The sequence below is a fragment of the Mercenaria mercenaria genome, chromosome 10 (assembly GCF_021730395.1).
Source record: "Mercenaria mercenaria strain notata chromosome 10, MADL_Memer_1, whole genome shotgun sequence".
Lineage (NCBI taxonomy): Eukaryota > Metazoa > Mollusca > Bivalvia > Venerida > Veneridae > Mercenaria > Mercenaria mercenaria.
Genome location: NC_069370.1, coordinates 15299526 through 15315731, shown reverse-complemented (window position 1 = coordinate 15315731; position 16206 = coordinate 15299526).

Below are 16206 nucleotides of genomic sequence, written 5' to 3'. Positions count from 1 at the left end.
CCTTGTGCAATTACTGAATGCATCGGGGGGGGGGGCATTTCGTGTTCGAGAGCTCATGTATGTCAGTGGTGACATTTGAATAACTCAGTTTTATATACAGTGAAAGGGGAGCCCTGGAGGTACTATGTGATCAGCTACTGTGAGGGTCAGGTGGCGTCCACTGAACTTGTTGGCTGTCTTAACTAGAGCATTTCTTAAATTTAGTCACAATGTTATAGGCACAAACCATCATTGCTAAGTGTAATATCCGACTGGATTGTCCCAGAGACCCTTGAATTACCAAAAATTGTGGAAATTAATAGTGTACGCTTTCTGCCTTTTAGTTCTTATCCAGTGTTCACATTTTTTTTTATGCCCCCTGAAGGTAGGCATATTAAAATAGCAGTCCGTCCGTGCGTCTGTGTAAATTCTTGTCCGGGCTGTAACTCTACAATCCATTAAGGGATTTTGAAATAACTTGGCATAAATGTTCACCATAATGAGACGATGTGTCGTGCACAAGACCCAGACCCCTAGTTCCAAGTCAAGGTCACACTTGGGGGTCAAAGTTTAACAGGGTCTGGTCCATAACTGAGCCATCCATGAAGGGATTTTGAAATAACTGCATAAATGTTTACCATAATGAAATGTGTCGTGTGCAAGACCAAGACCCCTAGCTCAAAGGCCAAGATCAATGAAGCCAAAGGTTAACTGTCTGTTTCGTGTCCGGTTCATAACTGCCATTCAAGGGATTTTGAAATTACTTGGCATAAATATTCCCCATAATAAGACGACGTGTCATGCGCAAGATCCAGATCCCTAGCTTTTTAGGTCAAGATCAGAGGTTAAATGTTAATATTGTCTGTTACTTGTCTTGTCCATAACTGCCATTTATCAAGGGATTTCAAAATTACTTTACACAAATGTTCCCCATAATGAGTTAATTTATCATGTGCAAGACCTAGACCCCTAGCTCCCGAGGTCAAAGTCAGCTTTGGGGCATTTGTCACTAATAGTGACAGCGCTTGTCTTGATCGCTGTCTGCTCCATGTCTTCTAAACAGCAGGTAAGGTTTTCTTTTTATATAAAACTAGCATCAATTATTTGGCTGTTTGAGACAACATGCAAGGTTTCTGGTCCAAAAACAGTTAAATACCTTAACCACATCTGCTCCATACCGAAGATTTTCATTAGACAAACATTCATTCTTTACCTCAAGACGACCTACAGAGCACATGACCCAGTTCACTAATTCCAAGTTCAAGGTCACAGATCAAAAAGCTTAAATTATTTCTGCTCTATTTCTCATACGCCACTAGAATGATTTTCATAAAATGAGTATTGGTTGTGTCCAAGGCCAATGTTCCTAAATAGCACCGAATGCTAACCTCGTCAAGATTTGAATGGTGCTCAAGCCAGGTCAGTAGGTTCAAAGTCAAGGTCACACTTTAATGTCAGAGGTCATGATCACTGCATTTTACGTTGCCTTTATTAATGGGGTGTATATGGATATTGATCACCTGTAGTCCTGGATCTAGTTCTGTTTCATTAAAAATCAAGGTGCAGAGCTAGTTTTCCCTATCTGGAAATCTCCGAAAACTTTCTCCTTTGAAAATAATGGTCTTGTTTCAAAATGATTTCACAGAATGTTCTTTGGGCGACCCTGTATAAAATTCCTACAAGATATGTTGGTTTGTCTTAAAACGAGCGAAGCTAGTTTTCCGTATATGGTAGTATGTAAAACTTCGAAAGTTTTGTCGGTCAAAAGGTCAAAGTCACTATTGAAGGTCAAGTAAAATTGTTTTTTCACCGGTAGGAGACTTCTTTATTGCCACAATTGTTTTATTTATTATTGGTTAATATTATTGACCAGAGACTTGATTTACTTTTTTGTAATAACATCAATATTCGCCTTCACCCCAGCAGTCCCAAATACAGTCACCAAGCTATGTCTTCATATCAACTTGATATACAAAGTTTGGTTTGAATAGCTCGATTACAAACTTGAGGAGTGCTCCATGAGCGGCTGCACTCTTTGAATGTGATTTTGCCTGTTGTACTTTTGTCTTTGATTTCTGAGTTACTTGTTGGAATCTTTTTTTCTCTACTTTTTCAGTTTTTATTTGGCAAATCGGCTAACACCATACCTTTCGCCAATCTAACAATTTCAAAGGATAAATCTGGCCAAGGCATACAACAACATTATATAAAACACATTGAAACCAACCCATTACAATATGCTGAAAATATATTTTACAAAATACAAATTGATAAACAGATAAGCACATGTATATATAACATTTAAGAAGCAGTTTCCATTTCAAGGATTAAATTCCTGACCTGAAAAAGTCTGATACATTGTATATAATTATGTTTTGCAGTCTTAGATTTCAGAATATTTATAACTTTCTGCACATTAGTCCATGCACATTGATCTAGAATATTTATTTTTCAATTTAATAGAGGCAGGGCAATTTTAACAAAAAGTGATACGTTTGCGTTACATAAAATACATGTACGTTCCGTTCCGTGGAATCTGCCAAATTCAATATCTAGAATATGAGAACACATTCTGAAGCATGTAAAACATTCTCGAAGTTCATCGTTTGTTGCCGAGCCTATATATTTTTCAAATAAAAAATATATTTTCTATAATAATCTTATTTTGATATTTTCAAAGATGAATCATGCCATTATTGCAACCCTCAACTCCGCCCCCCCAACCCCCCCCCCCCAAAAAAAACAAACAAACCAAAAATCAATAACTTATACGCTGTATTGTCTAAAATTCATTAAGGTATCACTATAACCAAAATCATAAATACTTTTCTGTCTAAAAAGACATTTTTCAATATTTCCATTGCATTGTTTAATAAATAACCAATACATGGGTGAATTCTGATTTTGCATAACTTTCAACTAAAATGTGGTAGATCTAGCTCTTTTTTTACAGATACAGAAAGTGGATATCTACCGAATCTCCTAATACAGCTAAATAAAACATGATTATTATTTTACATTACAACGGAACACGTTCAGAGACCGAGAAAAATATTGATAGAAAGTATTTAAAAGTTCATTAATTCAAACAACTTGACTTGTACCATCTTCCGGCCATTTTTGAGGTATTTAAACTGCAGATCACCGCAAAACATAAAATAAATACATGTTTAATAAAAGAATTATGCTAAATATGTAAATGTAATAATTTATACATAAAATATATATGTTTGCACAAACACAAGGGACATTTCCAATGCGGTAATTAATATCGGCTACTAAACATCGGGTCGTTACATTACAAGAGGTGCCCTCCTTCTGACTGCTCGGATTACGTCGAGCTTCGAGAAATATTTTCCAGCAAAGCTGTAAGTATCAGGTATTCACTGAAGGCCAAGGCATTGGTCCTAGAGGAATCGGTAAAGGAAACGGGACGGCACAAACGCCGCACGTGCCTTGATGTGACGTACTTGAATGGTTCGTTCCGACAAAATTAGGGAACCCGATCGTCCTGAAACGAAATTAGTGTACAAAAGTTTTATTCATTCTACAGTCTGAAAGCTTTAACATAAGATCCCACTTAAGCAAAACTGAAATATTAAAAATATATAAAAAAACTGTATTTGCACAGAACCCTTTACAAATATTTCTAAACTGGTCAACAACAACAGCGATGTCAATGTGGGGTCTCGATTTTGAACCAGTTTTACAGCTTACCTGTATGACAAAGTTTTGCTTCAAGAGAGACCTTCAAAAAAAAAAGAAGAAATTTTGGCAAGTTGTACAGGTGCGCATTTTAGCCATTACACTTTCTTCGTTTTATATAGAATATAGAATGTCAGTTATTTGGGGTAAATATCGGGAAAGTAAAAAGAGAGAAATAAGAACGAAAAGAAGGCCAAGTAGCTCCATTGCTTAGCGCCTAACATTGAACTTGATCAATATCTAGTATAAGTCTGGTTACCATCTTACCATAGAACTTTTAGCTTGTACTCGTGGGACCCAAACTGTTAATTCTAAAACTGTTTAGAAACTTTTTAAGAGGGACAATGTTAAAAATGAAAATCATCGGATTTTAGGAGGAAGTTTAGTAGTTTATTTTAGTAGTTTATTTTAGTTTATTGTCTCATCCAATATACATGTTAACATGACATTATACAACTATGGCACATATTATATTACATGTTAATGGCTGTTCAATACTGAACTATATGAGACAGTAATAAAAAAAAAAAAAAAGTCTATATATATCACAGAATTATATATATTATTATTATCTATTACATTCATGATGATGACCAGAACCATATCAGGCACCCAACTGGCAACCGAAAATGTATAGTATTAAAACATTATCAGATGAGGTGCCTTGATACAGACCCTGCCAGCATCCCAAATGTAAAGGTGTATTTAGCATGAGATCATTACAAAAATTGAAACAAAATTGCACATTTACAAGATAAAAGTTATATAGCCATTGCTAATCCAATTATTAAGAACTGCCATAAAATTAACATATAATAAGAGACTGATAACTGTAAATTGGAGCACTAGTGCGCATATAAAAAACATTTTAAAAGATCGAATATCACCTCTGGTCAGACCAGAAGAGAACTGATTAGCAATGACTATATAAACTCTAATAAAAGATTTACACACATACATTAAAACAATTTACATTTCTGTTATGATACGCATTAGATATAATAAAATAATATGCATTGTATACAAAAAGGAAAACATTTAAACATGTTAAGTGTGACCAAATAAAAATATATATGCCCTGAACTAGACAAGGGATGTCAGCATAATAAGAGACAAATAATCCAGTTAAAGGCACATATAAAACATCGCTCAACATGTCCAAATAAATCCCATTAACATTTTCTATACAATTATTCATATAAGAAGTTGGTCCTGGCTTTAAGTATGTCATAACATAATTTGGAGCTGACTCTTAACATTTGTTGATTTGAGAGTATGAATTTTAGCTTATCAAGATCAGATAGACTATTATATGAAGTATCAATCTCATTTGCTTTAACAATAGCAGTATCCCTGAACGTTTGATACAGTGGACAATACAACAGTACATGCACTTCATTCTCAACACCATTTTTACAAATTGGACAGACGCGTTGTTCTTCTAGGATATTTCCATATCGACCAGTTTCTAAACGGAGGGGGGCGACTCCGCACCTGAATTTAGCCAGAGCAGTTTTATGAGATCTAGGTATATTTGTACTTTCAACATACATTTCAGTTTCAAATACAGATTTAAATTGTGAATATGTCCTTAGTTTGTTCCTTCCTCTCCCACTAGGACCAATAACATTCTGTATACCAGTTCTCCAGTCGTTTATAAAAGAATCCATTGTACTATCAACAATTTTACGACAATAACTTTTCGAAGACATATTTAAACAATTATCTAAAGTATTAAGTAGATTATAAGTAGACATATGTTTTCGGTACTGGTATTGCCAGTTTTTACAACTACTACTATTTTTATTATCACAGTATCTAAAAATTTTTACGTTAATTCTAGTATCATCCATTCTAAGTAATCTATGCCTATGCTGGGATGCAGAGCCCCACTGTTTCACATGAGGGGGCCGCCAAGCACACTCACCATAAATAGCATTGTTAGGAGTATATTTTCCCAAGCCCAGGAAAAATCTCATAGCACGGTTCTGGACGGCATTAATACTTGAAAAAGATTTAGTTCCCCAGATGGCAGCACCATATCCTATGACTGGCCATACTGTACTATCATACAACTTGGTAAATGCTTTATATGGCATGCCACCAAATGACTTAAATCGTGCTATGAGAAGTCCCAGGGCCCTACCAGCACTCTGGGCAACAGTCTTCGCCATGACATCGTAATCAAGAAACTCGGTCAATAACAATCCCAAGTAAGTGTAATTGGCAACAACCTTTAACGCATGATCCCCACATGTAAAAGTATGTGAAGTTCTTGGAACTGAACATGGTCTAAAATGTACTACATTGCTTTTAAGTGGATTAACAACCATAGTGTTCCTAGAACACCAATAATTTAACATGTCTAACATAAACTGTAAATCATCTTCATTCTCAGCAATAAGAACAATATCATCTGCATATAAAAGTATACAAATTTTCTCATCAGTATCAATACTAATACCCTTATTGGCTGATTTTATAGAGACAGCAAGGTCATTTATGAACAGATTAAACAACAATGGTGATAATGAACAGCCCTGTCTTAATCCACATTTGACATCAAACCAATCAGTATATAAACCATTTACTCTAACACTAGATGTAACTTGACAATACAAAGATTTTAATGCATTCATAATTTTTCCACTAAGATCTACTTCAGCCTTACTTAATTTATTCCATAAAATACTCCTATTAATATAGTCGTACGCTTTCTTAAAATCTATAAAAGCACAAAAGGTAGATTTCTTGGCCCTTTTTCTAGTATCTATAATATTAGTAAGAGAAGATATATGATCAACAGTACTTCTGTTTTTCCTGAAACCATTTTGTTCGTCTACTAGAATGTTATTTGATTCTACCCAGGAAAGAATCACCTGCTGGTATATCCATTTCTTTATTTAAATAATCACTGTAAGAAAGAAGCCTTTGGAATTTATTGTTCCGTATTTATCTTGCCGAAGTTCGTGGCCTTAATACCTAGCGGCAAGAAATTTGCAGCCTAGCGGCCTAGAGTTAGCGGCTTAGCGGCCCGGCAGACTCGTGTATTGTATAATACTGATTTAGAATATATTATTTATAAAATTTATAAGTTAAAAATCATTAAAATGACTTTTTGAAAATGATTATCCTGGCCGCTAGAAATTTTAGATGTTTCTTGTATCCAGTAAGTCTATAGGCTGCTTTGGGAACATATTTTGTACAAGTTCAGACATTTTTAGTCGAACTCCATTTTAGGCCTCTAGGCCGCTTACCCGATGGACTTTAAATTTTCAGAGTAATCAAAAAATGTTTTATGTATTTCATTGAGCATTTATTAACCATAAACTGTTTCATAATTTCTTTGTAGTAAGTCTGCTCTCAGACTGCGTAGTAATGCAACATTTGTGTGTGTTTTTTTAGCTGTAATGTTATTATTCACAGTTTTCTTTATTCGTATATTCTTAAACGTTATTTTACGATAAATGCACGTGTCTGCCAGGCCGCCAGGCAGTCAGACAGGTCGCCAACTTAAGAAAGATTCCGAATTTTAGAATAAACAATTAACATTTATCGTTTTACAGTCGATATTTGTTATTGTTTGACAGTTACCATTTGATCTATATTTGCAGTATTTTGCAATTTGCGTTTGGCAATAAGCATGATCATGCAAAGTAAATGATTTTTTAGAACAATGTGCATATGTAGTAAAAATAAGCACATTTCTAAACATTCTAGTCAGGAAAGACGAAAAACGGATGGAAGGTCGTCATTGTTTCTCAAAAACAAGACAAGCATGTCGGTATTTACTTTAGAACAGAGAAAGATACGCTGCATCTGCAAAAAGCTGCATGTAAACCAAGCTATGGTTGCCTCTTATTTAGCCAAGAAAACTACATTATAAACTCTTTTAGTATGTATATGATGTGCTCAACCAAAACAAGAGTTAAAACAATAAAGCCCCCCGCCCCTCCACTAAAAACAACAACAAAAACAACAACAAACCAATAGCGTTACATAGTACAGCCTCTTTTAGCGTACTTAGCAACGTGAAGAAATTAATTAATACATAAATACATGTACACAAAGTAGTAATAATGTGTAAAATCAACTATTCAAATAAATTTTTGAATGCTGTAATAACAAATAATTTTGCAAATAAGTTAAAAATTATAAATAAACAAATGAAGGCATGAATAATGAATGTAATAAAACAATCAATGAACAAAACAGGCAAAATCAATGAACAAACAGGCAAATCAATCAATGAACAAAACAGGCAAATCAATCAATGAACAAACAGGTAAATCAATCAATGAACAAACGGATAAATCAATCAATGATCAAACAGGCAAATCAAATCAATGAACAAAACAGGCAAATCAATCAATGAACAAACATATAAATCAATCAATGAACAAAGCAGGCAAATCAGTCAATGAACAAACATATAAATCAGTTTATGAACAAAACAGGCAAATCAATCAATGAACAAATACCTTAACTGATGATCCATATGCGCCTTCTCTATCCTCTTGTCCTTTGCACGTCGATTTTGGAACCATATTTTGATCTGGCTCTCGGTCAAGTTTAGAGTCTCAGCAAGCTCGAACCTCCGCGGTCGGGTTATATAGTCTGCTCTGTTGTACTCGAGTTCAAGCTTTAATGTTTGATCGCTTGTAAAAGTGGTCCTTTGGCGCCGTGGTCGATTCTCGCGTCGCCGACGGCGCTGAACTGAATTATATAAAATATTCTATTTTTTTTAAAGACGTAATCAAATTCTAAGGATTAATATCTTGTTCCATATCAATCAGATCTCCTTTCATTCTTACATCTCTCGTCCATTATTTTTGTAAAATTTTATCTATTATTATTATACTGTTAACGCAGAGCGGGGCGTTCTCTGGTGTTAGAATAACCACTTTCCATGTATAAAGATTAATTTAATATTGCTTACTGTAATTGTATATTTTCTGATAAAATACAAACAATTAGATAATATACTACTTCGTTACAAAAAGTAGGACATGCAGAAAAATGACTTATAATACTCACAAATCTGCGCAAATGCGGGGGCAATTGGCAATTCCGTCAGGAAATCTCCACGTCCACTGCAAGTCTCTGGTGAAAGAAACTGATTACGAAATGGTGGTTTAAATAGGAGTTCGTCTCCTAGATGCAAATTTGAAGATTCGTGTGCACGAACAAGTCCAGAAAATGCTGAATACGGTCCACCGATTGTGTAGTTTCCACTTGTCCGTCTGTCCGCACCATGCAGCACAGATCGACTCTCGTCCACAGACTCGTCCGCCGTACCTGAATACTGTATCTGTTCCTCTGTTATAATAGCCATGTTTTACACTCAATGTTTTTTTATATCAGGTAGACAGATTCTGAGTTAAATACGTACTATCTTTTAAAAAGTTTTAAGCACTTTGTCACGTTTCAATAAAGTAAACGTTCTATTAACGACACTTTTATAGAAGTATTTTATTTAAAAAAAAATTTAATGATAAACACTTTGTCACAACTCTATAAAACGAACATTTTATAAAACAAGAAGTTAATAGAAGTAAAGCAACATTTTAAGACAATATGATAAATTTACATCATTTTTTAACGCAGCTGTATTTCAAGCATTAATCCTTGCAGGAATTCTGTAAAAGACTGCGAGAATATCAAATTCTGTGAACCAGGCAAGTGTCCTCGTTGTTTTTCATTGTTTCCCTTTTAGGCATTTATTTTATTGGACGTTAATTAAAGGTTTCCGGTGCGAGGACGTGTTCTCTATTAGATAATTTCGTAGCCAATCTCAATAGGAATTAGCCACCCTCCTAAATACAGCGAGTCTCATGAAAAATTGATACCTAATTACTGCGTTTTGTAGTTAAGGTTTATCACCTGCTATATTACAACCAGTTTAATCGACAATAACTATTAATTTTACTGCATTTTCTATTAAATGATAACAATTAAGAAACAATCATTGCTTTTGGTGCTATTCATGTTTCTCCTCAAAACGATATCTATTATGACAGATTAATTGTTACTGGATTAATTGAAAATGTATTAACATGTCACGAATTTGTTGCAGGATATCTCGGAGATAAGGAAAAAACTATACGTGCAGTCGATAGTTTTTACTATTTTCTAGGATTAATTTCGTTTCAACAAAGTGGTATGTCAGTTACAAAGCCTGCTGAGATCAAGTAATCTGTAATGTTTATTTCTTTCTACATACTGACACATACTTTTTCAGTAAATCCTGATCCCTTTAGGTTCACAGACTTACAAAATACGATTCTCGGGTTAAAATGATTAGTACCCTGGGGACCTTCAAAATGGTTCATTTTCTCAGGTCGGACTGCGGAAAATTCGAGTTTGGGTAATTTTAGGACCCGGATTTTTGCATGCAATTCATGCTAGGATGGTCCTAGATGACCAAGCACTGGACCCTACGTTAAATAATTCGCAGCGAAACGCGCCGAAACCGGACTTCAAAATGGTCATTTCTCTCCGGTCGGGACCTGCGGAAAATTCGAGTTTTGGGCAGTGAATTTTAGGACCGGATTTTTTGCATTGCAATTCAATGCTAGGATGGTCCTAGATGACCAAGCACTGACCTCTTAAAAAATACGCAGCGAAACGGCCGAACCGGACCCTTCAAAAATGGTATTTCTCTCCAGGTCGGGACCTGCGGAAAATTTCGAGTTTGGGGTTGATTTAGGACCGGATATTTTGCATGCAATTCATGCTGGATGGTCCTAGATGGGACCAAGCACTGACCTACTTTAAAAATACGCAGGCGAAACGGCCCGAAACGGACCCTTCAGAAATTGGTCATTTCTCTCCAGGTCGGGACCTGCGGAAAATTCGAGTTTGGGTTGTGACATTTTAGGACCCGGATATTTTGGCAATGCATTTCATGCTAGGATGGGTCCTAGATGACCAAGCACTGACTACTTTAAAAAATACGCAGCGAAACGGGCCCGAAAACGGACTTCCAAAATGTCTAAATGTCTTTTCTCTCCAGGTCGGGACCTGCGGAAAATTCGAGTTGTGGGGTGATTTTAGGACCCGGATATTTTGCATGCAATTCAGCTAGGATGGTCCTGTAGATGACAAGCCTGACCTACTTTAAAAATACGCGGCGAAACGGCCCGAAACCGGACCTTCAAAATGGTAATTTCTCTCCAGGTCGGGACGGCGGAAAATTTCGAGTTTTGGGGTGGAATTTTAGGACGGATATTTTGATGCAAATTCATGCTAGGATGGTCCTAGATGCCAAGCACTGACCTACTTAAAAAATACGCCGCGAAACGGCCGAAACCGGACCCTTCAAAAATGGGCAATTTTCTCCAGGTCGGGACCTGCGGAAAATTTCGAGTTTTGGGTGAATTTTTAGGACCGATATTTTGCATGCAATTCATGCTAGGATGGTCCCTAGATGCCAAGCCTGACCTACTTTAAAAATTACGCAGCGAAAACGGCCCGAAAACCGGCCTTCAAAATGGTCATTTCTCTCCAGGTCGGGACCTGCGGAAAATTCGAGGTTTTGGGTGAATTTTAGGGACCCGGTATTTTGCATGCAATTCATGCTAGGATGGTCCTAGATGGACAAGCCTGACCTACTGTTAAAAAAATACGAAGCTAAACGGCCCGAAACCGGACCTTCAAAATGGTCATTTCTCTCCAGGTCGGGACCTGCGGAAAATTCGGTTTTGGGTGAATTTAGGACCCGGATATCTTTGCATGCAATTCATGCTAGGATGGTCCTAGATGACCATGCATGACCTTCTTTAAAAAATACGCAGCGAAAGCCGAAAACCGGACCTTCAATGGTCTTTCTCTCCAGGGTCGGGACCTGCGGAAAATTTCGAGTTTTGGGGTGAATTTTAGGAACCGGATATTTTGCAAGAGCAATTATGCTAGGATGGTCCTAGATGACCAAGCACGGACCTACTTAAAAAAAATACGCAGCGAAAACGGCCCGAAACCGGACCCTTCAAAATTGCGTCATTTCTCTCCAGGTCGGACCTGCGGAAAATTCGAGGTTTGGGGTGAATTTTAGGACCCGGATATTTTGCATGCAATTCATGCTAGGATGGTCCTAGATGACCAAGCACTGACCTACTTTAAAAAATACGCAGCGAAACGGCCCGAAACCGGACCCTTCAAAATGGTCATTTCTCTCCAGGTCGGGACCTGCGGAAAATTCGAGTTTTGGGGTGAATTTTAGGACCCGGATATTTTGCATGCAATTCATGCTAGGATGGTCCTAGATGACCAAGCACTGACCTACTTTAAAAAAATACGCAGCGAAACGGCCCGAAACCGGACCCTTCAAAATGGTCATTTCTCTCCAGGTCGGGACCTGCGGAAAATTCGAGTTTTGGGGTGAATTTTAGGACCCGGATATTTTGCATGCAATTCATGCTAGGATGGTCCTAGATGACCAAGCACTGACCTACTTTAAAAAATACGCAGCGAAACGGCCCGAAACCGGACCCTTCAAAATGGTCATTTCTCTCCAGGTCGGGACCTGCGGAAAATTCGAGTTTTGGGGTGAATTTTAGGACCCGGATATTTTGCATGCAATTCATGCTAGGATGGTCCTAGATGACCAAGCACTGACCTACTTTAAAAAATACGCAGCGAAACGGCCCGAAACCGGACCCTTCAAAATGGTCATTTCTCTCCAGGTCGGGACCTGCGGAAAATTCGAGTTTTGGGGTGAATTTTAGGACCCGGATATTTTGCATGCAATTCATGCTAGGATGGTCCTAGATGACCAAAGCACTGACCTACTTTAAAAAATACGCACGCGAAACGGCCGAAACCGGACCTCAAAAATGGGTCATTTCTTCAGGTCGGGACCTGCGGAAAATTCGAGTTTTGGGGTGAATTTTAGGACCCGGATATTTTGCATGCAATTCATGCTAGGATGGTCCTAGATGAACCAAAGCCACTGACTACTTTAAAAAATACGCAGCGAAACGGACCGAAACGGGACCCTTCAAATGGTCATTTCTCTCCAGGTCGGGGACCTCGGAAATTCGAGTTTTGGCGGTGGAATTAGGCCGGATATTTTGCATGCAATTCATGCTAGGATGGTCCTAGATGACCAAGCACTGACTACTTTATAAAATACGGCAGCGAAAACGGCCACGAAACCGGACTTCAAAATGGTCATTTTTCCAGGTCGGGACCTGCGGAAAATTCGGTGTTTCTGGGGTGAATTTTAGGACCGGTTTTTTGATGCAATTCATGCTAGGAGTGGTCCTAGATGACCAAGCACAGACTACTTTAAAAAATTTACGCAGCGACACGGCCCGGAAACCGGACCTTCAAAATGTCATTTTCTTCCAGGTCGGGGGACCTGCGGAAATTCGAGTTTTGGGGTGAATTTTAGGACCCGGATATTTTGCATGCAATTCATGCTTAGACGATGTCTAGATGACCAAGCATGACCTACTTTAAAAATACGCAGCGAACGGCCCGAAACCGGACCCTTCAAAATGGTCATTTCTCTCCAGGTCGGGACACCGCGGGAAAATTTCGAGTTTTGGGGTGAATTTTAGGACTCCGATATTTTGAATGCAATTCATTGCTAGGATGGTCCTAGATGGACAAGCAACAGACCTACTTTAAAAAATACGCAGGCGAAACGGCCCGAAAACCGGACCCTTCAAAATGGTCATTTCTCTCCAGGGTCGGGACTGCGGAAAATTCGAGTTTTTGGGGTGAATTTTAGACCCGGATATTTTGCATTGCAATTTGCTAGGTATGGTCTAGATGACCAAGCTTGACCGACTTTAAAATTACGCAGCGAAAACTGCCCGAATCCCGGACCTTCAGAATCGTCATTTCCTCCAGGTCGGGGACCTGCGGAAAATTCGCGTTTGGGTGTGAATTTTAGGGTCCCGGATATTTTACATGCAATTCTGCTAGGATGGTCCTAGATGACCAAGCACTGACCTACTTTAAAAATACGCAGCGAACGGCCCGAAAAATACCGGACCCTTCAAATGGGTCATTTCTCTCCAGGTCGGACTGCGGGAAAATTAGAGTTTTGGGTGAATTTTAGGACCCGGATTTTTGCATGCCAATTCATGCTAGGAGATGGGTCTAGATGACCAAGCACTGACCTACTGTAAAAAATACGCAGCGAAAACGGCCCGAAACGGGACCTTCAAAATGGTCATTTCTCTCCAGGACGGGACATGCGGAAAATTCGAGTTTTGGGGTGATTTTTAGGACCAGGGAATATTTTGCATGCAATTCATGTAGGGAAGTTGTCCTAGATGACCAAGCACTGACCTACTTTTAAAAATACGCAGCGAAACGGCCCGAAACCGGACCTTCAAAATGGTCATTTCTTCCAGGTCGGGACATGCGGGGAAAATTTCGAGTTTGGGGTGAATTCTTAGGACCCGGATATTTTGCATGCAAATTCATGCTAGGATGAGTCTCTAGATGACCAAGCACTGACCTACTTTAAAAATACGCAGCGAAACGGGCCCGAAAAACCGGACCCTTCAAAATTCGTCATTTTTGCGCCAGGAATGCATCACCGCAGACGACAATCACATGCGAGATTTTTAATTTTCCGTTTGATCCGTTTCGGTATTTTTATAGTAGGTCAGTGCTTAGTGATCTCGGACCATCCTAGCATGAACTGGATGCAAATAATCCATGTCCCAAACTTTACCCAAAACCTTTCCACAGTAGATTTGTGAATTTCACAATTCTGATTTGATACCAGTGCGAAAATTGCATATTTTTAGCAGTCCGTCATGTAACATTTTCAAGCTGTCGATTTTTTTTCTTGTTAGTTTTTGTTTGATAAAACGAGTCAAACTCACGACACTTAATTTTAATGCAATAATGTCCTAAAATGCACACCTTGCACATGTATCATAAAACGCAAATAGCTCAATCTAGATGGATGACCGTTTCCATTTCGCCTGACTTCCGTTACCTCAGGTAGAATTTTAGGCCCGACCGTCTTTACGGAGCTAGGAAAATTGATTCAACAATTCATTAACTTTACGCAACAAATACTCGTTCGCAGGAATCCATAGTTCTATAAACATCAAAAATAACGAGTTGAATATAAATGCCTTTAATACACATGTAACTATTTAATCAAGAAAACGTGCCCGGGCCACAATACGAAACTAACCCCTGCCACTATATTCCGAAGATAGGCATTCCGTGATCCACTAGAATGTAGTCCTTATCAGTATCTAGCGATAGAAAATTTAAAAGCTGTAGTCCAAATATGAATAGTCCTCATCTTTTTTTCCTCCTAGTGCTCGTGCCCTTCCTAAGTAGCATCCTGTTTTCTTTTACTTTACTGCATTTCAGTATGCATGTGTAGAATTCTACCGAAATTGGCATGTTCCTATCGCATGATAGGTATAAATGGCAGCGTATGAATTTTATGTCCCTAAAAGTGACACCTTTTATACATAAAAGTTAGCACCCCCTTTTCTTTTTCTGTATTGTAGCTATATAGTTCTTTATGGGAATATAAGTCATGCTGGAAAATGTTGAAAAAAAAGCACGTTATCTAGTAAGAAGATTATATATGAAATAAAGAATAGTCGGATACAGTAGTGTTCCGCCTTAAGAATATTAATGGCACATATTTTCAATTTCTTTCTAAAATATCCTTAAAAAGAATGTAATCATTTTTCCAACTAGCTGGAAGTAATAAATAATTTTGATGACATTCTTTCTTCACTTCGGTCGCAATAGCCTAAACAGTATTCCGTGTATACTCTGTATAAAACTGAGAATTTTTAAAAAGCTGCAATACATAGCTAGACCGAGTTCAGAGAACAAATTCTTACCTAGTCTAAAGGACTTTTGATAAAACTGACATAAAACGAAGGGAAAATAGGGGTCATTTATCATCTAAGAGAAATGTCTCTTGTCACATTTCCTTACTGTAAAATTACACCAAATTCACACTGCTATGACCTGGTAGTTTTACTCATACTAAAATTGACTTTTCAGATCACCAGATAAAACCTTTTATCCTGTTTTTCTACCAAAATGTCATTAGTACATCCACAATGAAATTTAAACAAAGGCACGCTTTAATTTAAAACTTTGTGGCCATGTCAAGTGAAAATAAGCGTTGAAAACCTGTTCGCTATTACGCCCATGCTAGTTCCATTAGTATAGTCGTGCCTAAAACTGGACCAGATCGCTCCCGCGCTGTTTCCTTTAGTAAAGTCAATTCCAGAGCAGGCTCTTTGGGCGATCTCTTCGAGCTCTCTGTTAAACACGAAATTAAATGTTCTGTCGCGTCCTGTGTTTCTTTATGCTGCATAGTTAGTTCCGTTTTGTCGCGTTGGTGCACGCACCAAAACAACGCACAAAACTTTCAAAATTTCATTACATGGTGCGTTGGTGTGTGCGTCACGACTACACAAAGAAACATGAGCGCACAAGCCAATGCAACATAACAAAATGTCCTAAACCAACCGCCGTAGATAAACCAATGACAGCCTTTACACCTGACGACCG